At 40.2% G+C, this 26,274-nt stretch overlaps 1 protein-coding gene across 1 annotated transcript in view; it reads right to left on the bottom strand.

The window, feature by feature from the left end:
* The window catches only part of gria3b (glutamate receptor, ionotropic, AMPA 3b), a 209,632-nt gene that overhangs the window by 109,356 nt on the left and 74,002 nt on the right, over positions 1–26,274 (bottom strand). The gene's annotated exons all lie outside the window — the stretch shown is intronic.

Below are 26,274 nucleotides of genomic sequence, written 5' to 3'. Positions count from 1 at the left end.
AGCTAGTGTTTTTACAGCCCATTTTGGCCGTAACAAAAATCAAACCACCTTAAGAACATTTTATGTCCATTTTACCATCTCGGCTGTAAATATGTCTCAGTATATGTTAATGTACTTGTGTTGGCTAAAATATATAATATAAACAAAAACACAGACTCTGCTCTGCTTTAAGCTTTAGCTCAGCTATAGCTGCTTTTCTCGCATCTCTGGCAGGAAACTTTTCCTCAAAAGTAGAACAGTTTCTTGTAAAATGTCTCTCAACGTTTGACTTTTTACGAGGCTGAAGTCGCTTCTCATTCGCCAGCTTCTTGTTTGAATTTCCCCGCTCCACCTTAAATGATGCCTGAAGCGTCAGAATGTAACTGCTGCACCATTTAAGGTGGAACGGGAGAATTTGAATGAGAAAATGACTTCAGCCTTGCGACTTTTTAGTGTTTAACAGTTTCTCGTTGCAGATTAAACGTATCTGGAAACCAGCTGGAGTGATTATAAATGCATATAATTCTGTTCGTCTCCAATTTATCGATGTTCGTCTTAAATCTCTCTCTTTGCCTTTTCATTAGCTACTTCTTAGGCGAGACTTGTCTGCGTTGCTATGGTGACCAGCAGTCTGCGCTGATCTTCAGGGTTAAAGGGTGAATTAGCAGTTCTACGTTAACTCCAGCGTTTAAGACCATTTATTGTCAAACTGTGTTGAACGATCAGCAGAGCTTTATTTTACTGTAAAGGAGGTTTATTTTATTTTACCTACAAATCTGCTGTGGAGCCACAACAGAGCTGTAAAAGAGCCACATGCTGCCGACCCCTGTGCTAGTTTAAGCTCTGCACATGAGGGCAAAACGTGGGTTTACACATGTTAGCACAAGATATTCCAGCTAATAAGTGAACAAGCTAATGTTTTTACAGACCATTTATGGAATTGCTTCAAAATCATCCAACCTCTTATATTCTTCAATATATCATGTCATTTTTTGTTGAAGTAACTGTGTACATTAGCAGTACATTAAACAGGGCTTATCATGTAAACATGTGAATAAGTTTAACATGCCCACTAAATGTCTTCAGTCTACTGTGCTGGTTTAAGCTCTTCACACTGAGGGAAGTACTAGGTTGATACAGTCTGGCTAGTATGAGACGTGTTCCTTAGGCCAGCTAATAAGCAAACAAGCAACTGTTTTTGCTTTATGAACCAATCTGGGTCATGCTTCAAAATCACCAGACAAGATCTGATATAACTGCTAAGCTAGCTGATGAAACAGCTGTAATTTAAGGCAAATAGCGAAGTAGGACGTTGATTCATTCTGGTATGAAGTGGCTTCTCATTAAGCTTTATTCACAATGTAATCTGCTATTTAGTCACTCAGTACATTAGAAATCTTCAATTTTATGATCTTTTTAGCATCTCGGATGTAAAATGGAACATTGTCCTTATTAAAACTCACTTGTGTTCTCCTGTTTGTGAAATGCCTGCATGTCCTAGTTAACAATATGCCAGGGACTCTTATCTGGTCTAGTCATAACTGTAGAATCTACTTTTATCACTAACCATTCTGTTTTATTTATCTGAATTCTGACCTGCCATTGGTCTCTGACCTTCATATACCTCAAAATAACTGAGGAAATCTGTTTTCACAACTAAGTAGGATTATTATTGCAAAATTATTAATTTCAGAATTGGATTTTAGCACTCTTGCAGCATACTGAATCATTTTATATTGCCAACTTATGTGAGGGAAGTGAACTGCCAGCTTCACATGCCTGTGGAAAGACTTGTTATGCAAAAATGTGATATATGGCCATATACGTGCATGTCTCATAAAGGGTCAGGCATATGTTTTAAGATATACATTATATGTTGTGTATATAAATGTATCAAAAATTGGACCTAGGTATAATTATAATAACTTATAATATATTATTATATTATTATTATTCTGATATGATAAATACATATAATAATAATTTATAATAATTACATATATATAGCTGCTGTCTGAACAAAACCTTGTTGTTTTTCAGTTTTGACATAATTTGAAAATACCTGTTGCCCTTTACATTGTATTTAAATTTTATGATGAATGGAAAAAGAATGAAAAAAAAAATGACACAAAATGACTTAGAAAGACGTCTGGTTCCATTGACTTACATTAAAAGTAAGCTATGTTTTTTCCATCTCCTGTAAAGTTAAATTTTTGGAAATACAATTTTCGTCTGACAGCAGCGATATTATTATTATTTATTATTATTTTTAAATATGTGAAAAAACAAAAGTTTCATTCATTTCATATTTAAATGATTTTATTGCGTAGCTTATATGTGCATGTTTTTAGCTTTTAGTTGTATATGTAGTATTAGTATTACACTAATACTAATTGTACTAAGTAATACTACTAACACTAATACTAATACCACATTATACCAACTGATACTACTAATACTAATAATACTAACAATTAGTATTATACTAAATACTATAATTAATATTATACCAATTTTCACTTTATCAGGAAGTATGTGGAAGAAACAAGGATGCATAAAATCTTGCTATGTAACATAAAGCTGGCATATATGAGTAATATGTACTATCTATATATGAATAGACACCACTGTAACCACGAAGCTACCTTCTGAAATTGATAATAAGTCATAAATAAGGGGCTAAAGAGCATATTGATTAATTTCAGTATGAAGTAAAACACCATTAAGTTTTATTCACAGCATAATTTGTGTTTTATGAGGGCTGTCTTTTTAGCACATAGCATTCAGCATTAATTTGTTTTCTATTTTATAAGTGGTTCTTTAGTCCTGAGCTCTTACTTAGTGCATTAAAAATAATGTATTTTATGAAGGAGATCTTTTTAGCATGTTAACAACCATTAGGCATTCTGTTTAGCATAAAATAAGACTTTTCTTATTAAACCTGGTTTAATTTCCTATTTATAAAATGTGCTTTGTCACCTGCTTTCAATCCAAGGACTCTGAACATTCAGAATGGTGAACTGCCATTTTTCTGTGACCTCCACGTGTGTTAAAGATCTCCGTGCTGAGTTCAGCGCGAGTGAGATGACTGTGTTTACCAGCGTTCGCGACGTGCAAAATGTCAAATGGTAATTCAGGCAATCCATTCACAGAAACGCTCTTCTTCATTCTCCTGGTGCAGCACACGCACGTTTATCGTGCGTATCATCACGCTAATGGGGTTTTAGATGGATCAGTAAACCGGAATTGTTTCTGACATTACCCCAAACATCTGTTTATGTACCCGTGTATACAGTGTACGAGCTGTAGTCTCCTGCGAAAGTTAAATACCAGCCCCTATTTGTTTTTCACTTTGGACAAATTGCCTGAGAAATCCCTGTTACGTACTGCGAAATCAGAGCAATCGGTTCTCTTAGCTAGCCGCTCCAAGCAAAAGGGCAGGTCATTTTGTCTTGTATAACGTTTCTGATGAAAAAAAAAGGGAGAGAGTGCTCTCAGCGACAATTTCATGGTTGCTAGAGCCGGCACTGGGTAGGTGGGCAAATGGCCTTTTTCCAGGTTCAGTTAGCAGGAGAGGCTAGGAGGCGATCCCTGTTTTATTGTGTGGTTACTGCTAGATGAATCTCAACATGCTTTTAACGAAAGACACGCAGAATATCTCCAAGCCCCCCCCACCTTTTTCTGCAGATATGGAGAGGAAAGAGGTACTTCACTGTAACTTAACGGGGGAATTTGGAACTGAATGAATGCAGTACTGGCTAACAGCTAGTGGATCTTTTAATAGCCCCCCCCCCACCCCCTTTTTTACAAGCCTCTCTTATGTATCTAGTCGGTCTGCGTCTTTCCTCGCATGTCCTTTCCTGTCATGGTGTCAAAGCAGATATTTTCCACTTCATGCATATTTTAGCTCTCGTGAAACTGGGATGGTGCTAAAGCACCGGAGGCGACTGTGTAAAAGATCCGCAGCCGGCTGCTGATGGTCCGTCTTTTCGGGCGTCCTGTTGTTTGGGCGGCAGGCCTTTTTTTCGGTTGGAGAGACGCATCTTAGGTGGTGGAAATTCAGTCTGGAGAGGAAGCACTTAAGACATGAATAAATCAGAGATTAGATGCGATTGGCAGCAGTTTCTCTGTGTAGAGATCATAGCCAGAATGAATGAGGGCAATATTTATAGCCGGGTTTTACTGAGGGACTACAGAGTGGAGCAGCTAGCTGGGAGGAACCAGTGCAGGAGGCCAGTGAAATGGAGCATTAACGATGCTGGCACACACACATGCACACACACACACACACACGCACACATATTCAAACTCAATAGATGGATCCACTCACTGAAGTCCTGGATAGCATAGCTGTGTGTGGGACACAGACCCAGCCGACAACTGTCCACTCCAGAGGGACACATGTGCACATGCATACACTTGACCTCCTATCTTTATGAAGGACTTACATTTAACTGTATATTACAGTGGCTCAGTTGTGGTAGGCCTATGCTTAACCCACAGCTTAACTGCAGTAATAAAAAAATGCTAATTAACACTAATTCGTTCACACTAAGTGTTGTCTCTTTTCTCAAATAGAAGCTGTACTCTGTGAAGAAAAGCTTCAGGACTGGCAAAATCCCCTCATAACAGAGAATTTCCATGCTTTCCTGTATAAATAAAACATACAAACCAGGGCTTGGTTGGGTAATAATACCCAGCAATACCAGGATTCAAACTTACACCCCACCCCCCCATGTTAGAGCATGATAGAGATTCACCAGCTTGTCAAACTGAAGACTAAACACTGTCATGGTAAGCATTACAAAAACATATGAAGTGCATCCAAACCTAAACTTCAGCAGGAGAATAACAAAAAACACATTTTTATGAAGAGAACTAATGGAAATTAAGATCAATAAGATATGTAAAACCAAATCACAAAGCATTCTGGGAAGCTCCACCCCCAGGGCAACATATTATCTAAGATTGTGCGTTTCTATTGTTTCACTGAGTTTAAGAGGTGTGATAATTCAGAATGGACAATCATATCAGTCGTTAAAACACATTTTAAAGCTACACTAAGCTTAATAAACTACTTGAGCACAAAATTAAAATATTAATTTAAAATGATATTGACGAATATTTCTGTTTACTGGACTTTTCAAACCCGCTAATGTTGATATTAGAATTGAACATAAAATCAAAAATAATAAAAAATTTGATTTTTACACGTAGAAAGTAGCCTATAAATGCCATTTTCGTAATAATAGCTATATAATAACATATATATACACACACACACACACACACACACACACACACACACACACACACACATACATATACATATATATATATATATATATATATATACACATATATATACATACATATATATATATATATACATATATAAGAATATGTTACCCAATCACGTTGCTGTATATTGGATAATTAAGTATCTCTGCTGCCACACCTGTGCTGCACTCGAGAGCGTAAAAACCTGGAAAACTGAAGGCTGCGTTCAAGTAACAGCCTTTGTGCTTTTCCAAAGAGCGTTCCTTTTAAAGATCAATGAACCTGCGCAGTTCTGTGTTGCTCCTGTGCACTCAGGTTTCAGCAGTGTGAGATCAGTGGCACCTGTGTACCCCTGCCAGTCAAAATCTTCTCCCACGTGAGCCAATCATAATCATTCAGCCCTGGAGCGCAGTGCGCAAGAGGGTGTCTGCTGGATCCCTGCTGGGCTGCAATCTCTTTACAATAAAGGAAATAAATAAATATATAAATACACCTGACAAGTTTCACAATAGGAGAGAAACAGCAACAAGTACACGCAATGCACATACTGTGATTCGCAATCGTGAATTAAAGAGACCAGGTGATCTGTAGATATTGGTGACAGCAAAGGTAGAGTTGATCATTTGAGACAAAAACAAGAAGCTATGTAGGACGAAGTGATTTTGACAGCCATGAGAAGAACGATTAAAACCAACAGGGGTCCCTTGAGATGTCAGCGTCTTGCTTATAAACATCTCACACGTCACTGCTTTCAAACTGGCACAGTTTTCTTAGAGCACACAGCTCTGGGTTCATCTCAAAAACAATCGCAGCGAATCCACATTATCCTGCCATTAACCCCTTCAAGTCTGAAGTTATTGTTGTTTTGCGTTGTTTTTTAAATGTAATTACACAATTACATGATTACTTACTTGGCTAGATGCTTAATTTCTTTACATTTCTTTACATTAACTGTTAAGAATCAAACAGGTAAATGTGCAAATTTGCAAATATACTTATTTATAAGTAAAGAAATAAAAACTACAGTGTTATTACTGTACTGTACTATAATATCATTACTGTACAAAAACCTTATATTGGAATGGTGCAACACCGGTGTACACTATTGTGTGTATATATATATATATATATATATATATATATATATATATATATATATATATATATATATATATATATATATTTATATTTATATTTATATATCTTATTTATTTTGTATACTTTTGTACTACAAGGGGGCTACGCACCTAAGAGTTTCACTCACCTTCACACCTGTGTAAATGTGATGTGACAATAAATGTGATTCGATTTGATTACTTTAAAATACTCATGGCTGAATCAACCATATGGGCATCCAGGGCCACCCAATGGCTAGGGGCACCAAAGGGCCCTCAATAAATAAATAAATATAGTCCTTAGACAAAGAGCTAATGTTAGTTCAGTTTAGATATTTTGCGAAGAATGAACAGGACAAGCCTCGAGCGATCTTGGGGCAGCATTTCCACGTGCTATTTTTGGTTTTATTTGAGTCTCTGCAGTTTCCCAGAGCACGGCAAAGAACCGCAAAACTGCAGAGCCTTTAAGTGCCTCATTCTGGACAGCTGTTTAGTAAGTTGTTCACTGTTTTCTTGTATTCACAATGGTGAATGTAATGATGTAAAGGCTTGTGTCTTTCAGCGGATAAACAAATTTATTAACAGGCTATTTGTTACGATTAGATTGTTACTATTCTGTTCTTGACTCAGAATTTTAGTGATGGATTTGGTGTCATACCTTGAATATTGAAATTTTAAGCAGCATATACACCGATCAGGCATAACATTCTGACCACCTCCTTGTTTCTACACTCATTGTCCATTTTATCAGCTCCACTTACTATATAGGTGCACTTTGTAGTTCTACAGTTACAGACTGTAGTCCATCTGTTTCTCTGATACTTTGTTAGCCCCCTTTTACCCTGTTCTTCAGTGGTCAGGACCCCCATGGACCCTCACAGAGCAGGTACTATCTGGGGGGTGGATCATTCTCAGCACTGCAGTAACACTGACGTGGTGGTGGTGGTGTGTTAGTGTGTGTTGCGCTGGTCTGAGTGGATCAGACACAGCAGTGCTGCTGGAGTTTTTAAACACCTCAGTGTCACTGCTGGACTGAGAATAGTCCACCACCCAAAAATATCCAGCCGACAGCATCCTGTGGGCAGCGTCCCGTGACCACTGATGAAGGACTAGAGGATGACCAACACAAACTGTGCAGCAGCAGATGAGCTATCGTCTCTGACTTTACATCTACAAGGTGGACTGACAAGGTAGGAGTGGACACAGTGTTTAAAAACTCCAGCAGCACTGCTGTGTCTGATCCACTCAGACCAGCGCAACACACACTAACACACCACCACCACGTCAGTGTTGAGAATGATCCACCACCCAAATAGTACCTGCTCTGTGAGGGTCCATGGGGGTCCTGAGCACTGAAGAACAGGGTAAAAGGGGGCTAACAAAGTATCAGAGAAACAGATGGACTACAGTCTGTAACTGTAGAACTACAAAGTGCACCTATATAGTAAGTGGAGCTGATAAAATGGACAATGAGCGTAGAAACAAGGAGATGGTCATAGTGGTACGCCTGATCGGTGTATGTGATATGACTGATTTTTCTTCTTCATTTGAATTTTGTTTTTGGATGATGTGTCCTAATGTGCCATATCAGTCGAAAGATGACAATATACACATAACAGTTACATCAAACTCTGCTCTCTCTGCTGCTAGCTGAGCTTTATGCAAATGAGCTGAGGGGCGACCAATCAGATTGCTGATATGATATGTGAGACATTTAAACGTTAGATGAGTTCTTTAAGGTTAAAAAACAATATTAGGATTCTAAAACTGCCATTTTGAGAATATATGAATAAAACATACATTTAAAATATAAATTACACACTTTTATTATTATTATTATTATTATTATTATTATTATTATTTTAGCAGGTGCAGATATATGATCCTGAAAACTGAGTGCTGCAGCCCCATAACACCTCCATGTCCCGCATCCAGTTCATGTGGACGAGGCACCAAAATTCTAATGCCCAGAAGCACCAAATGATCTTAATCTGGTCCTACATGTATCCAAATAAATGTAACTCGTTCCCACCAACCTCTGAGAGTTAAAAAGGCAAAACCAGGTATTTCACAAGTGGGAGAGAAAAATCAATCATTTTGCCAACAAGTAGGAATTTATGGCCTCTTAAACTGACTGGTGTCCTCTGGAAACCTCCGCAGGGAGTCAGATTTATAGACAATATAGTACAGCAAAGCCTGAAATGGCCTCTCCCTCTTTTTGCAGTTTGTCTCGCTAACCTGGGACATGGTCTAAGCAAGCACGGTCATCTAATCATCTCATTCACAGGCCACTTGGCCAACGTGCCACTCAGCCCTGCCAACTGTGCCAGGCTGCAGTCGCCTCCCTTGTTAACAGGGCCGGCTGCTAAACAGGGCTCGTTATTGTGAATTATCTGGGCTTAATGCAGTGCCAGTGGCCTTTCATTAGAGCATCCCTTTCAGATCCGTCAGCAAACGGCAGGGCAGGCCACAGAGCCTTGACATTAGCTACATTCAGGGGCTGGCGTGAGGACTATTTGGAGCGCCCTGGCGCACACGCCTGCCACTGTTTTGCTGTCCTTTAATTGATTTTAGACACTGGCAGCTGGCACTGTATGGGGACATGAAGCTACATCTAAAAGGCTTCGAAATGGCCTGGCTTACATTAATGGAGGTCATGAAATATTTATTTCTATATGTAGTTCATGTGGTGCTAGCGGGTGGTGGTGGGCCTTCTGACCCGACTCCACCAACCTAGGTTGCTAATCTTAGAACACTTCAGAAATAATTCATCTTGGAAGAGTGAGAACCTGACATGCAAGCTACTGGATGATTCTGCTAACATTGCTAAGTCTCCTGCCCTGATGCATTTGGCATGAGATAACGCTAATCTTAGCATATATTAGAGATGAAGCGCTGATCAGGAGGTTTTTGACAACGGCATGCGAACAGTTTCAAAAGAAAGAAAGCAAAGCTAAGATCTTCCTTCAACAAATCACAGCCGGTCAACCCACCATAGCTAGCCATAGCTGTCTCTACAGTCGCTGGTAGAAAGACCAGCTTAGACCAGCATGGCTGGTCACCAGCAAAACCAGCATATCGCTGCTGTCGGAAAAAAAAAATTCGGTTTTTGACATTATTTGAATACCCATTGTCCTTTACACTCTGTGTAAATTTCATGAAGAATGGACCAAAAGAAACGGCCCAAAAAGGCTTGGAAAAATGTCTGGTTCCATTGACTTACATTAAAAGTAAAGTAGGTTTTTTCCTTCTCCTGTAAAGTTACCATTTTGGAGATACGAGGTTTCTTCTGACAACAGCGATATGCTGTGTTTTGGATGCTGCTATGCTGGTCAGTAGCAATGGAAGTTAAGTCACCAGTTAAACTAGCATATGGTGGTATGCTGGTTAACCAGCACGACCATGCTTGATGACTAGTTAACCAGCACCAGACCAGCACTAGACTGGCATAAACTTGTATAAACCAGCTTAGTCTGTGTTGTTTTTTCAGAAGGGTTAGATAAGCCAAGAACGACACACGGCTCAGTTGAGAGATCACCTGGTGATAGTAGCACAGGTGACGGTGTAATGGTTACTACACTCTCAGAAATAAAGGTACTAAACTGTCTCTGGGTTAGTGCCCCTCTTGTCACTGGAGTGACAAGGTACTGACATCTCAGTCCCTTCAGTCAGGGAACATAACTGAGCCATAATCCACTGAAATGATATGTTCTAAGCTGTACTGACTCCACACACCCCGTCTCGTCTCGAGGCTTTTATTTTACTGTTCTGTTTAAAACATTCGGTTATGAAAAGGTACAAATACGAACTTTTCACCTGGAAAAACTTATTTAAGGTTCACAGTCAGACCTTAAAACCACTGTTGGAGCTTTGAGGGAACATTTTCATTGTACCTCAATGAACAAAAAATATACCTGCACAGAACTTTTATTACTGACAGTGTAGCCTGACTCGTGTCAGAAAGCATTGTCTTCTTTTTTTACCACTGACAATGTTAAATTAGCTTTAGAATTGCTAGTGTCAGTGGGCAGTTTGTTTGTATTTCACAATTTACATTAGTTTGGTAAAATCTATTCTCTAATGTTGATGTTTTTATTCAGCTGGATGAACAGTGTAAAAAGAATGAAAGAAAAAGAAAAAATAAAGACCTACATAAATATACAGTTCCTTCACCAACCAAACCACAGCAGGCCATAGTTGATATCTCTACAACAAGAGAACAAAGGTTTAGTGAGATTATCACCTTGTAGAGTTTGTAGTAGCTTAACTTGTGTTACAAATTGTCAATTTACTGTCAATTTACTATTGACAGCAATGAATTAGCTTTAGCATTGCTAGTGTTAGCCAGCATTTTGTTAGCATTTTACCATTTGACATTAGAGTGATTTTATGGAAAAGTCCATTTTTGTGTCCCTAGCGTTTACAGATATATTACACTTAAAAAAAACATGTTAGGGTTACATTGTATTTATATTTAAAAATAAAACAATAAATTATTTAAACAATTACACCTTCTTGAGTCTCAATTTAGCAATACTAGTTTTTAAATTAGTTTTTAAACCCACAGAAGAGCTCGTCCCCACAGTCATGTGTAAAGGCTGAGGCCATATTTTCAGGTAAAAAATGTTTCTGCAATTTTAACTACAATAATCTATACATGAGTATGAAATATATGATTTAAATGACATAAAGAAAACAAATGCTAAATAAATATTCTAAAATATATAATGAAAGTTCCCCAGGAGTCATGTCACTGGTGTTACTGCGTAACAAAAAATCTCTTATTTTGAAATAAAAGTCACACTGATGACATCACTTGACTTCCTTTTACCTGTTTTCTGAGGATCTATGAAGAAAAGCTCATGGTGAGTCCACTGTGTCTTTCAGTTATCAGAGATTTTCTCATTTAGCTCATGATTTCATATGAAGCTTTTAGCTGAAGTCACTGGTGTGACCGACTTTATTCTGAGGTAACTGTGAAAAAATAGAAATGGATTAAATTCCATATTTTAGTGGATATTCCATGATTGACAACATGTGGTTTGATGCTCTGTAGCAGCCGTTTGGTAAAATGCATGTTTCATTAAAAATGTCTCTGGTGTTCCTTTATTATGTGGAACACCAATGAGGCTCAGTAACACCAGTGACTCCTATGGACAGATAGAAAAGTGGACGTTTCTGTAGAATGACCCATTAGTTTGGCAGAATCCATTCGCTGATGTTAGCGCTCTGCACTGATGAGGACTTGATTTAAAAGGAACGATGGTTTGTTTACAAGCACTAGCCAAAACAATGTTAATGGAGTCCCAGTTGAATAAAATAGGAGAACTGTGCAAGTCTACAGTGTTTTTTTACAGCATGAGTAAGCTGGAGTGATGTTCTTCTGGAGTGTCTCGTTGTCTTATGGGATACAGACTGACCCCATTTTTTATTCATTCGGCTGAATGAACAATATCAAATGAAAGAAAGAAAAAAAAACTATGTAAATTTATGGTTCCTTCACCAACCAAACCACAGTGAGCCACAGCTGACGTCTCTAAGGTAAGATAAGCCAAGAATGTGCATTAGGTTTAGACACTAGATCAGGGGTGCACAACTCCAGTCCTGGAGGGCCGGTGTCCAGCACAGTTTGGAGGTTTCCCGGCCCAAACACACCCACTTAACCTGGCAATTAAAAGGTAAGTGTAATCAGGTGTGTTGGAGCAGGTAAATCACCAAACTGTGCTGGACAGGACCGGAGTTGTGCACCCCTGCACTAGATTATCAACTTGTAGAGTTCAGAATAGCAGCTCTGTGTTATCTTTTTTGACACTGACTATGTTAATCTACTATCCCTGTTTATATCAGCTACAGCATTTTGCAATTCGCTGTTTTAAATTAAACTGGTAGCAATATGAACTCATTATAACTGGATTTCAATGCATTTGTGTTGTGCTTACAAGCGTTTCTTTACAAGATGAGTAGGCCGGAGAGACGTTTCTCGGGAGTGTCTTGTTGTCTTGTGGGAGGCAGACAGACCCCGTTTTCTATTCAGCTGGATGAACAGTATCAAAAGCAAGAAAGACTAAGACATACGTCAATTTATGGTCCCTTCACCGACCAAACCACAGCGGGCTGTAGCTGACATCTCTACATTAAGATAAGCCAAGAGTGTGCACAAGGCTTAGCGGGGAGATTAGTAGCACTTAGCATTGTTTTTCCAATCTGAGAGGAAGATGAGAACGCTCTGCTGGTGTCAGCTCATTGATCACGAAGCCATCTGAGCACACTGGCGTGTCCTATCATCGATTTCACCTTGTCAGAGATGTCCACGGGTGGCCGGGACACCTGAAGGACGCGCAAAGAGGCCAGTTTGTCAGTAATTACTATGCACATATGAAGCTTATTATAGAGCATTACATCTGTTAGGCCATGTGGAGCTGGGGGGTTGGGGGGCACTGCTCCTAGAGAACTCCAGAAGAATGTCTCAAAGGCGAGCGTCCTGCTGTGGGTCGGTTAGATGCGTTTAATATCTACCGCACTGGGCTATTTTCAACAGTAATGCCTCCGCATTTGTCTCCAACCAGCAACTACGACTGTGAAGCCGGCCAGTGGGTTTATAAACGCGTTCTACAGTGGGTGGAAAAAGCTTCCAAGGTGTGAGGAACCAGCCTGGATGTTTTATTTACTTTAATGAAAAGCTTTTAGTCGATAAAGGAGGGAGATTTGCGGGATTTAGGCCTGACACACATCACAAACTATCTTCGCAGAGCTTCACATCGAGTGCTGCTGTCTCAGGCCCAGTACGGTTCATAGCACAAGGATTCTGGGAGAAAGGAAAAAAAAATTGAACTGCATTGTTTCAGCTTGACCAGATTCGAGGTTCAGATGCTTGAATTTGCAAAGAAACAGGAATCACACCGCGTCCATTCGAGTGATTATGGAGAGCGGAATGTATTATGCAAATCTCGCAGAGCATTCCAGGCCAGCCTAACTGAGCGCCGATTTCGGTTCAAAGGATTTCAAGGGAGCGGAATCTTGTTTATCGAGATGTCCCGCTGCCGCCGTCTTTACACGTGTCGGCCATTTGTTTAACGGCTAATCGGACCGAATACTCCATTTCGTAACGGGACAATGAAATATTATTCTTTTCCCCTCGGCCGCCCGCAAATGGAAAATGATGAATTTGTTTTCTCATCCGACGAGCGCGCTATTGACAGCGGAGGCACTGAGCATTATGGAGATTAGTGCTGCATTGCACATCATCCCCCACATTCAGTAATGGATCGTTGTCATTACGCCGAAGGATGCGCTCTCGCAGGCTGCGGCTATCGCGAGAACAACTGCAGCCTTGGCGCCTTGGAGCCAACAGTATTTGTGTCTGCGAGACTAAGAGACTAAGAGACTAAGAGACGCTCCCACTACAAGACACACCTAGAAAACACGGCCGTGGCAAATACGAGACACGTCTACTATAAAAATGCCTATTACAAAACACTCCCACTACAACTCACACCTACTATAAAACACGCCTACACGAGACGTCTGTGGGATATTCTTGCAACAATACACGCCAACCTCAAGACATTTTCACTACAGTACACCCACTAAAGCCATGGGTACTTCTAACTACTCTGTCTGTGAACAAAATCTACATGCATATCGTCGCTGTCCAAAGAAAAACAAGTGTCTCCAAAATGGGAACATTAGAGGGCAAAAGCGTTCTTTACATTTAATGTAACTCACTGTGAAGATATTTTATTCCAAGGAATTGCAGAGCATTTCTATTGACAGCCACCGTGTTCAAATGATGCAGAAAACTAAAAATCAACAAAAATGGAGATGCATGTTTTTCTTTCGACAGCAACGATATATATATATATATATATATGTTGTATGCAAAACTTTGGCCCATGTTCAAATAACATTGTTGATTTTGAAAATAAGAACACATCCTCTACAGAGACACACTTCCTCACATTCTTTGCTATATGACAAACTCAGCAAATGATTAGAAAGTTTGCACTGTTTATGTTTGTTCCCTGTAGAGGATGTTAACTTATTTATATTTAGAAAATCAACAAAACATGGAATTTTGACCGATTTGCATATGACTGTTGCTTGTGAGCTCATGTACATTTTACTTTTGTAAGCAGCAAAACTGCTTTGTGCTGGTGATGCTATTGTTTGCCAATGCAGAGAGCGGTGCTGCTTCACCTTCATGTCGGGCTAACAAGCGGAATTTTTTTTTAAATTCACACGTTTTCCTTCCAGACCGTAATCAATGTCGAGACAGTTACTAAAACAAAGTAATTATTTACAAATTATTTTTTTTACTTCTTTCATTACTCAATACTTTACTTGCATTACTCTCTAAAACCAAATACGCATCTGTACCAAGCAGAAAGTACAAGGGAAAACCCAGGAGTCCTTTCAGTAATTTATTTAGAAAGAAACAGTCAATCACTGTCACTATCCCAGATATGCTTGATTAATATTATGATTGGCTGATGTTACATTAAAAAATGAGACAATTGCTATGACTGTTCAACGAGAACAGAACTCTTCAGCATTAACATGCTTACAAATTAATACCACCTTAAAACAAAGGACAAAGAACGGAAAACTAGAGAATAAAATTTCTTATAAATTTCTTCACAATAACCAATAAAATTATCCAAAAACAGCTAAATAGAATCTTCAATAATGAAATGTAAAGCCAGTCATCATTATATGACGATTATTTCCCATAGATGTAACTGGGGGGCAAAGGTTTGTGTACATAACATATATCATGAAGATACAAGTCCATGAGCAGCACACTATTAACCATGTGGGGTACCATAGCAACCAACTGGAATAACATAACAACCACTTAGCACCCCTTTTAATAACCACCTGGGACACCATAGCATCAGCTAAAACACCACAGTAACTGCCAGGAAACACCCTAGCAACCACCTGGGAATTGATTAAGCTGCACAATCACTCTGCATTTACTTCAGGAAATGTACTTTTCTAATTAATATCACTCTGTTAGAAATATATTTTAATTTTTTTAAGTCAATAAAAATAGTGTGATCACACGAATGGATTACTTTGTACCACAGAACCCCCAACAGTGACCGTGATGTATTTCTGACACAGGATCAGGGAGGGTCTCTGAGCTAGCTGAGCATTTCGCTCAAAGGATGGAAGATGGGTGGAGCTGAAACTTGAGACAACTGGTTATTTTCCCTGCCCGCTGTTGCATGATGTAATCAAAATTATGAAGATATTTTAATAGTAATATTTTTATAGGCAGGTAAAAGTCATGAAACTTTGATCAAAGATTACAGGAAAACAAGAAGTTTGTGTTGTAAATGGTATGACATGCTGTGCTTAACATGATCGGATAAAAAGACCAGTTTGATCCAGTTGAGTAATATGTACTGTACATGTTTAGGGTGGTGTTTCTGCAGTGGGTGTGTCTCGTAGTGGGACTGTCTTCAGCTGGATGAAAATCCTCAAGGCACATTTGCAAGAAATGCGAAATGCATAACACTTCATAGAATTTCAGATGAGGCAGCTTGGCACCGTGCACGGTTTGGACGACCGTGGAAGGATCTGCTGTGCTCTGTGGTACCACACACTGCCTTTATTTAGGGATCGATTTGGCAGCCGTTTCGGAGCTCGGGAACAGTAGTCACGGTGTATTTACATAGCATTGGCTCATGGCTGTATCGTATTCGAGGCATCGATCAGGAGAGGAGAGGCCAATCGGCAGCAAGCAGCGGGGCTTAATTCGCCATCACCTCCCTCTTGTTGCAGAGAGTACACTCGCTGTCAATATAGCCTGGATCTCTTTCTTGGTCTTAAAATGCTATCATGTGCCTAAATGGATGGAGGTTCCTGGGCCTCACCCGCAGAATGTCACTCGTAATGCCTTCCCCAAATTGCCAGTCACAAATGTCAATTGAAAGCAAAAGTGCTTTCAAATAGCGTCAGCACAGACTGACTGGACTGCTTTCCTGCTTTTCATATTTGTTCGCTGTTCTCTCCCCTCACTCTCACTCTCTCTCTCTTTGTTTTCCCTTTAGCTGTGGGTGTGCTGCAGAGGTGCTCTCGGCTGGCTGCAGCGGGGGGATGGAGAGAGCGAGAGGGAGAGAGCGAGAGAGAGAGAGAGAGAGAGAGAGATGAGCGAGCGAGAAGAAGAAAAGAAAGAAAGGGAGACAAGAGAGGCAGAAATGAGTTGGCGCTGGAGAGAGACTGCGTGTGTGCGGGGGAGATAGAGAGGTGTGAGAGAGAGAGAGATTGCCAGCAATAGAGTGACAACGAGAAACGGGGGAGAGCGAGAGACAGACAGGAAAGAGAGAGAGGGCGAGGGAGAGCGAGAGAGAGAGAGACCCATAAATCAAGTGGCGGTGCGAGTGCTGAATCAGGGACATGAGGTAAGGTTGATTGTGCCTGGGAGAGACAATAAACCCCGTAATCATCCGTCTCTGCTGCACAAGCCTGGCAATTATCTGCCCATACCTGACCGGCGCCTTGCAAAGGGCAGAATCCATCTCACTTCCCTCTGCTGCTACCCCGTATGCTTTTCTCTTTCCTTTTATTTGTGTGCATAAAGAGGAAAAATATATTCAGCAGCTAGCCAAATGTATGTCGGGGACGACTCCAACATGCTAAAACCTACTAAAAACAGTAAAAAGCCAGGAAGTATACAAGGACATCACCAGATATGTTGTGTTCAATGAAATTAAAAGGACGCTTCTGTTGTCACCAGGGCCGGCTTTAGCCCTTAGCAGGCCCTTAGCAGGCCTGCCATCCTCCTAACTGATATACTGTAATATTAGAGGCTAACTAGCATTCTGGACCGTTTTGACCACCATTGAGCCTCACGCTGTACAACACTGTGCAAACCTCACCTTCATGAACTGACCCTCCTGCTTTTGCTGCATAAGCTCAAACTAACTAATTAACCATTGCTCCGCCTGTTTTTCCCCGTTTTGTATTATAATATTGTATACTAACGCTGTTTGCTATCCGGTGTGGTCCAGAGGAGGATGGGTTCCCCTTTTGAGTCTTGGTTCCTCTCAGTGTTTCTTCCTCTTGCTCTTAGGGAGTTTTTCCTTGCCACTGTCACCACTGGCGACGCTCGTGGGGGCTCAGACCCAGATTTTTCTGTAAAGCTGCTTTGTGACAGCACCTGTTGTAAACAGCGCCATATAAATAAACTTTGACTTGACTAACTAATAATAATGAGATCCACAAGCTGTCTGAATTATGCACATTTATTCAGTGCATTGCTGATAAATAGATGCTTGTTCTTGCTGGGGTTCTTGTAAGTTACAATTTAAACTAGAAGGGAGAAGTTGGCTTGACAAATCCATTGTGATGAAATCCCAGCTAGTTGTTATGGTATGCCAGGTTGTTGCTAAGGTTTTGCTTTGTTATCCCAAGTGGTTGCTAAGATCAGCAATACAACAAATCAGCAATACAATTGTATATGGATGGCAGCTCAGCACCTGAAGCTCAATCCTAGCAAGACTGAGCTGCCATTCATTCCTGAGACTACAGGTCCTCACCATGATCTTGCTGTCTCATTCGAGAACTCCAAGGTCGTCCCATCTGAAGATGCAAGAAGTCTCGGTGTGATTCTGGGTGACCAGTTATCGTTCTCAGCTCATATTGCGAACCTGACACCGTCTTGCAGTTTGATCCTGTACAACATCCACAGGATCTGACCCTTTCTCTCTTGAAAGGCCACCCAGGTGCGAGTTCAGTCTCTTGTAATCTCAAGGCTTGACTACTGCAGCTCACTCTTGGCTGTTCTTTCTATGTGGGCCATCACGCCCCTGCAGCTCATCCAGAATGCAGCAGCATGGCTTGTATCTTCCTAAGTTCAGATTTAAAACTCTGATGCTTATTACAAAGCCAAAAACGGACCAGCCGCTCCTTACCTGATAGCAATGGTCAACACTCTAACTGTACCTCGAGCCCTTCGAGCTTCAAGTACAGCTCAGCTTGACCCATTATTCTTCAAGACATGTGGAGGAGAAGCATCAAGACTTTTCTCTGTCCTGGCACCCAGGTGGTGGAACGAAGTCCCACTGGCTGTCTGAACAGCAGAGTCTCTCGCGGTCTTCAAACACAGACTGAGGACCATCTCTTTACACAGCACTTAAGTGAGCACTAATAAAATTACTAACTGAAATTTCTAGCAATTTTGAATTCAGAACCGTTGGCCAACTGTGTTTGCACACAGGGGAATTAGACCTCCGCATTTAACCCATCCATGCAGTGAAACACTCTCATACATGCACACTAGTGAGCACACACACTAGGGGGCAGTGGCTTGCCCAGAGCGGTGGGCAGCCCTATCCACAGCGCCCGCGGAGCAACTGGGGGTTAGGTGCCTTGCTGAGGGGCACTTCAGGCACGTACTGTTGGCCAAGGGGATCGAACCGGCAACCTTCCAGTCACCAGGTTGGTTCCCTAACCTCCAGCCCATGACTGCCCTCCATATCTGAGTAGATTTTACTGTAACCTACTTGTACTAGCTAAGACACATTCTTATTTAGAATGGGACGTCATAAAAGCGCCTGTAGGTGCAATGTGTAGGTGTCCCAATACACACACACACATATATAGATAGCCTTCTCTTCATTCCTGAGCGAGGGATCTCTTCGCTGTTCGTCATAAACGTCAGGCTTTCATGTCCACACGCATAAAGATTAATCACGGCCCTAAAACGAGTCACAGTATCTAAACCTGGATTAACAGACAAAGTCATTACCACTTTTGTAAACAGAGGTTACCACAGCTGTGTTTGCCGAAGCTGAAACTCAGCCAGAAAGCCTGTATAAATCGAACCTGCTTCATTAGACAGACCCCAGATCCACGACTTCTTGTTGTCCAACTACATAGATTTGCATAGTTTTGTTTGATCCTCTTAAATGAGAGGAGCTAGTGCCTTGAATTACCCAACTGACATACAAAAATACTTTGAGTTGCTCATTATACAGGGTCACCTGTTGAATAAGTGGATTTAGGAGCAGTCTTTGCACCCACCTAGGTCCCCCATGAGCCAAAGGCCCAAAGAAAATGCAAAGATGTGTATGTGTTGATGTTAAACAACGTTTCCAAAATGTGTCTGCATTTTATAAATAGATGTGATTATTTTCAGTAATTTCAGCCCCCGATCTGGGAGACTAATGGACTATTCCATGTTGTTCTGTAAAGACACAACTGTGCAAAGACAGACTAGAATGAAAAAGATGCAACAATCTACACTATATGGCCAAAAATATGTGGACACCTCTAATTATTGAGTTCAGGTGCTCCAGCCACATCCATTGCTAACAGCGTGTAAAATCAAGCACATAGTCATGCAATCACCATAGACAAACACTGGTTGTAGAACGATCTGGCCTATATTAACTTGGACATCCTATTCCATAAGAGCTCACTGACTTTAAACGTGACGCTGTCATAGGATGCCACCTTTGCCAGTCAGTTTGTGCAGTTTCTGACCTGCTAGATCTGCTCCGGTCAACTGTAAGTGCTATTACTGTGAAATGGAAGTGTCTAGGAGAAACTCAAGCTCAATTATGAAGCATAAACACACAGAAAAACACCCATCCATTGTTGCATCTATCATTAAAGAGCTATGAACAGCCACTGGAAGCACAAAAATGTGCGTCAGGAGCTTCATGAAATGGATTTTCATGGCTGAGCGGCTGCACACAAGCCTAAGATCACAATGCACAATGCCAAGCGTTGGCTGGAGTGGTGTAAAGTGCCGCCACTGGACTCTGGAGCAGTGGAAGCATGTTCTCTGTAATGATATATTACGCTTCACTATCTGGCAGTCTGGATGAATCTAGCTTTGGCGGATGCCAGGAGAATGCTACCTAGCGGAATGCATAGTGCCAACATTTTGGTGGAGGAGGGATAATAGTTGGGGCTGTTTTTCTGGGTTTGGGCTCGGCCCTGACCAAAATCCCACCGAACACCTTTGGGATGAATTGGAACATCAATTGTGAGCCAGGCTCTCTCATTCAACATCAGTGCCTGACCTCATAAATGCTCTTTTGACTAAATGGGTACAAATTCCTACAAATCTTGTGAAAAGCCTTCCCAGAAATGTGGAGGCTCATATATAAGTGACCAACTCCATATTAATGCGCATAGTTTTGGAATAGGATGTCCAACAAGTTCATATAGGCCTGATGGTCAGGTATCCACATATTTTTGCCCACATGTTCCGTGTGATTTGTGGAGCGTTGAGAGAGAAAATGATTCCCAAATCTATCTTTTTTTTCACTCAGTGCTGCAGAGGCTCAGCAGACCGTACATAATGCTAGTGGTAAGTCAGTTTAGATCCAGCGTTGGGCTAATTACTCAAAAAAAACATAATCCACTCAAGTTAGTAAATACTTTTCTCAAAATGTGATGGGATTTTGTTACTCATTACTTTCTGGAAAAAAGTAATCTCATTACTCATTACTTTACTTCCACTCTACTCTGTACCAAAACATCTCACTATATGGCAGATAATTTGGCTTGTTTTAAACACAGTTTTGAGATGATTTCACTTAATGAATTAAGTAAAATGTCTAAGAGGTTTCTTATAATGAGAAATATTAGGCATAACAATTCAATTTTAGATGAATTCACTTGCCAAGGTTTTTTATTATTTTTTTTTTTGGCTGTGTAGACAGTTGTGCATCCACTTGCCCACATTCCTGTCTTTTGCCTAGAGCCCCAGAATCACTAAATCCACCTCTGAGCGGAGCTCTCCACTTTTTTGTCTTCTTTGTAGAATGAGATGTACCCAGTGTTTGCACCTTTTAGTCGGGGTGCTTAAAAGAAAAAATGACCAATTTACCACGATAAGTAATTTAATTTTCTCTTTCTGCCTTTTTCCTGTATTCTAGAGAGTTTAAAAGCACATCGGAATGCATTTGGCTTGATGCGACGGTTCCACTGCCTTAAAATTTGTTTGTTTTTGTCTGAAATCAAATGTAAATGCAGTTTATCACGCAGTTATTTAATTAACTTTGCAATTACATTTCAATTATATAGCAAAATCATGCTAATTGAACTTAACGGATACGGCTTAATGGTAATGGTGAAGAAGTCCTCCTCCCCACGCTGTGCTATTTACACTGTCCTTTTCACGCCACGTTAGCTTCAAGGCTACGTGCACAAGATGGCAGCTGCTTGTAATGCCTGTCAAATGGAGGCCTCATGCTTTGGGCCCTCAACCTTGACTGTAATTTGCTGTTATAAACAGACGTACCTGCCTTCGTTCCAGGTAAAGCTCTCTGTCAAAATGGCAAATGTACCAAAATTTAGCATCTCATCACGCAAATCCGCCCCGGGCAAGCGGACTCGGAGGGAAAGTGCCGGCTTAAAAGCAGTCTTTATGAAGCCCATGCAAGAACTTAACGAAAGTGACGGGGTGGTAATTAATCAACTCTATTGACTGAGTGGGAGAAGTAAATGGACGTGAAACAGCCTTTTCCCAGCACTTCTTTTCAGTTCCTCAATTAACGGTCACTTTACGCTGAAGGATGAGGAAGGGTGTATGAAAAATAGCCCGATTTCTTTATGAACGGCAACCATCACTGTGCGTTAGGCAAAGTTCTTGTGAATATGAAAAGGCTGAGAGAGATCACATCTTAAATATGTTTTAATAAGGAAGCCAAATTTCAAATGAATGTGCTGGACGAAGGAAAAGCAGAATGATCAGCCTTTTTGTCCTCATAAACAAAACATCTCCACCAGTTATTTTAGTTTGTAGATCTTTTTTTAAACAGGTTTTCATATTCTGACAGGCCAGAAAGGCTACTAAAGGTCAGGCATCGTCGTATAAGAGCAAAAACCTCTTGGTAAGCAAAGAAGAAAGGAGAGAAACGCTGGCTTCATCAAACGAGATACAATAAAGGTTTTAAAAAAATAACGCTACGGTTTACACATTAATAATCGAGATCAGAGGTGTTAATGAGCGAATTCTGGCACAGTTAAATCATTAAAGCCACTGGAATCTGAGATGTGGCTTGAAACTGTATGTGTGAATTAACTTCCATTTTTCAGGGCACAGTTTTGTTATTTCTGTTTCTAGAGCTCATGTTAGCTCTTATGTTACATAATGAAGATTCGGTAAGAGCTACAGAGTGCATTACAATGCCCTTGTAATGCTCTTATCAAGCTTATAGCTGTGAATGAACTGGCTGTACACATCTACATTACGAAACAATTACAAGGGTGAATTTAGCATTTTCAGAAACACTTTTATTTGTGTAGATTAAATGCATTATAATCTTTTGCAAACAGTTTAAGGGTCCATAATTAGGCTGTATCAGTCCAGTAACTGATACATGACTACCAACCCATTGCGACTGTGTTAACCTTGGGTGAATTACAGATTTTTCAGAGGTCTTTCATTTGTTTATTATACGTAATAATCTTTTGTCCAACATTTATTGGAATCAACACATTAAACTAGTGCTTTACTGAGAGACACAGTCTAACAGAGTGGGTTTCTTTATTAATAAGCACAGTTCATACAGACCTCAGATCAAAAAAGACACATCAGAAGTTAATGTGTTGTAGTGCATGTTAGCTAAAAGCAAGCCTAGTTCCAGAACATAATTTTTGAGGATGCATATTATTCAAAAAATATTATAAAATACAGCTGCTGTTTCTTTATAATCACATGACCCGAAGTTTAAAATCCATAAACTTACTGGAACTGCTGATTTGTCATTTAGGTATTGATAGGAAACCCGCTGCTTAGATCATAGTCGTTCACAAAATTATGATGTATAATAAACAAATGAAAGTGCTATGGAGAACACTTAATTATTGCTTAATAGAGTAGTAATAAATAGCCAGCTAATTACCAGTTATTGACCTTAACAAAGGCTTAATACATTAATTACAAGGGCATTTTAGTGTCCCCTACACTGAAGTATTACCAGAAATTCTTTTTGGAATATGAAACACGAGTTTATTGACCGCTGACAGCTGCAGTATGGTGATTTCTGAAGTTTACATCTTCTCAGATCTAAGCCGATGCCTCAAAGCACAGTGTTGCTTCACCCTGCAGCAGGACAGTGACCTGATTTGTCCTATTAAAGCTACAATTGATATTTTGAGGCCCTTATTGTGGAGGATTATTAACTGGCCATGTCAGTGACCCAACCGGACCACCACTGAACATACATTTCTCATACCGAAGACCAGACTGAAGACCCCCACAATGAGGAGAAACCAACATACAGAGTGACAGAGCTTTAATGGAGAAGCTTATATTGATGCGCTATTTATCCAAAAGTATCCAGACACCCCTGCTACTTTAAGATGCACCCGTTGCTGACACAGGTGTATACAGTCATATGCAGAGGTTTAGTCAAATTACATGTTTTTAACACATCCTCTACAGGGAATATACTTAAATATGCCATTTGTCTGCAAATTTTAGGGCACAATTTCTTCTTTTTTATGACATATTGGGAAAAACATAAAACATTGAATATAAAATGGACCAGTTCTTTTGCAGAGGCCACATTTATGTTTACATTTTTTAGCAAATGAACAGTTATTGTGCATTAAAACATGCTGAAGTCTGTAGAGGATCTGTAACTTATTTTCACTTAATACCTACAAAACACGTCATTTGAGCAAACTTTCGCATACGATTCTACGCAATAATGTATATCTTCACTATGGAACAAAATATTATGCTGTAGAAACAAAAATTATACTTAAAAATCCAGCTGTGATCATAATTACCCTTATACACATCCATCTCTGATCAAAAATGGACAGTTTGATGCAATTTGGATATGCTGGTGGTTATCAGTGCTGGTAAAATCTGAAACCAAAAACAAAATGTGCAGCTGTGGCTCTGCTTCCTCTCCAGCGTGAGTCTCAGAATGAATTCCGGCAGTGTTTGCGAGTTTCTTCTTTAGGCTAATAAACGGCAGTTCTGTATGTGTCGAAACCCTGCGTGGAAAGATCTCTGAGGAGGATCCGGTAAACGACACACCTGGTTCATCAGCATCGTCTGCAGTGGTGTAATTTAGTGATGCAGGGAACCAAATTGGTGCAGGTGGTGTGGGGGACCACCTGAGAAAGTTTTTAAAGCATTAAAAATCACTTCTCGGACTGCTTGGTCCTATTTGTCAGTCGCATCAGCCTGAACTCGCAAGCGGAGGTTTTAACCTAAACTCGTACTCAAGAAAAAGTATTATTACTTCATTAAAAATAATGACTTGGGCAGAAGGAAAAGCTAAACAGCCCAGCAAAAATAAGTTGAGTGGGAGTAAAAAAGTGACAGTCATTGATTTAAGAGTTCCCTATGGAACTGCAGAGCAGCTTCTTAGCACATTCAGCTCCTATCATCAAAGGAATTTATGTTTGTTAGGCTTTGTTCTTCTCTGTTTGGGTCATTTGGGTTCAGAATAAAGTGCTAAGATGCCAAAGCATGAAAGTGAGATATATGAGGAACTGCAAAGCAGTTCTAGTGCTGAACCAACAGAACAGAAATCAAACATATGACTAGCTGCTCAGTATGAATGGCTAAAAAGTATACTCAAGTACAACTGAATGTACTTGAGTATAAATATATTTGAGTATAAATATACTTAATAGTATACCTTATAGTAACAAATTACGCTTTATCATTTTTTAAAAGAGAAAATAAGTTAACGTATCCTACACATGGAACAAATACAGATATAAATACAGTTTTAACAGATCGGAAAAAATAAAACAAGAAATATTAAATTTGCCACAACTTTTGCACAAGCCACAAATTATGTTGAACTTTTCTGATTATTTTAGACAATTATATGCTTCCAACTTTGTGGAACAGTTTGGGGAAGAACCTTTTCTGTTCCAGCATGACTGAGCCCCAGTGCACAAAGCAGCTCCATAAAGGCCTGACTGGGTGAGTTTGGTGTGGCAAACTTGACTGGCCCTCACAGAGCCCTGACCTCAACCCCATCAAACACCTTTGGGGTAAACTAGAACATTATTGCACTCCAAAAAAGAGTGGAGGCTGTTATATCTGCAAAGGAAATGAGGAGAAACTTCTTAATAATGCCCACGGTTTTGGAATGGGATGTCCAACAATCTCATATAGGTATGATGGTCAGGTGTCCACATGCTTTTGGTCATACAGTGTACTTTTCATGAGTTTATCTGTGTAAATTCCCAAGCATTTGCAAGCAAGAGATCCTATTGAGCACCCGCCCCCACTGAAATACACAGCGCACAGCTGGCACATCAAGCAAGAACATCATTTGTGTAGTTTTTCCACAGTAGTTTCAACATTTGAGTGAGATAGCCGGCTTTTGTCTTTCATTACGAGCTCACATCTTAATCCAAAACAGTGTGATTTGTATAAAGTGTCCCACCATCGATGAAAAGTAGAATAGAACAGCAACATTTCTGTCATTTTTTTTTTTTGATGAGTTCCAATGAGAAGCAGGAGACGTCTCGCCTTGGCCTGCATGTTAAGAGCGAGGGAGGGGTGCGACTGTACGTGTTTAAGAAAAAAAGAAGAGGGTGAGTCAGTCCAAACAGCCAGACGGGAGCTGTGAAAACTGACATTGGCAACAAGACAGTGGGTTTCACATATAGAGGCTCACTGGTCCTGTAGATGGAAAAAATGAAGAATTTAAACTGTTAAATCTACGGGAACGGGCAGACCTCCAGTCAGAGCTACATCAATCAATCCACGCCTATGTTTCAGCCCACATTCGGCTCAGGTTGTCGCTTGAATTTTTATGTTGGAACAAAGCAGTGATCCGAACTTGGTTGTCAACTTTCAGCTCAGCAAGATGTATCAGTATATAGTGGTTTTCGATGTGCCACAACATTGGTGGAGCGTTATTATATAAAACAAAGACTATTTATTGGATGG

Source organism: Colossoma macropomum, unplaced genomic scaffold (assembly GCF_904425465.1).
Source record: "Colossoma macropomum unplaced genomic scaffold, Colossoma_macropomum, whole genome shotgun sequence".
In the NCBI taxonomy this organism is placed as follows: Eukaryota; Metazoa; Chordata; class Actinopteri; order Characiformes; family Serrasalmidae; genus Colossoma; species Colossoma macropomum.
The sequence above is the reverse complement of the archived record's forward strand: the minus strand, read 5'-3'. Positions and strand labels throughout refer to the sequence as shown.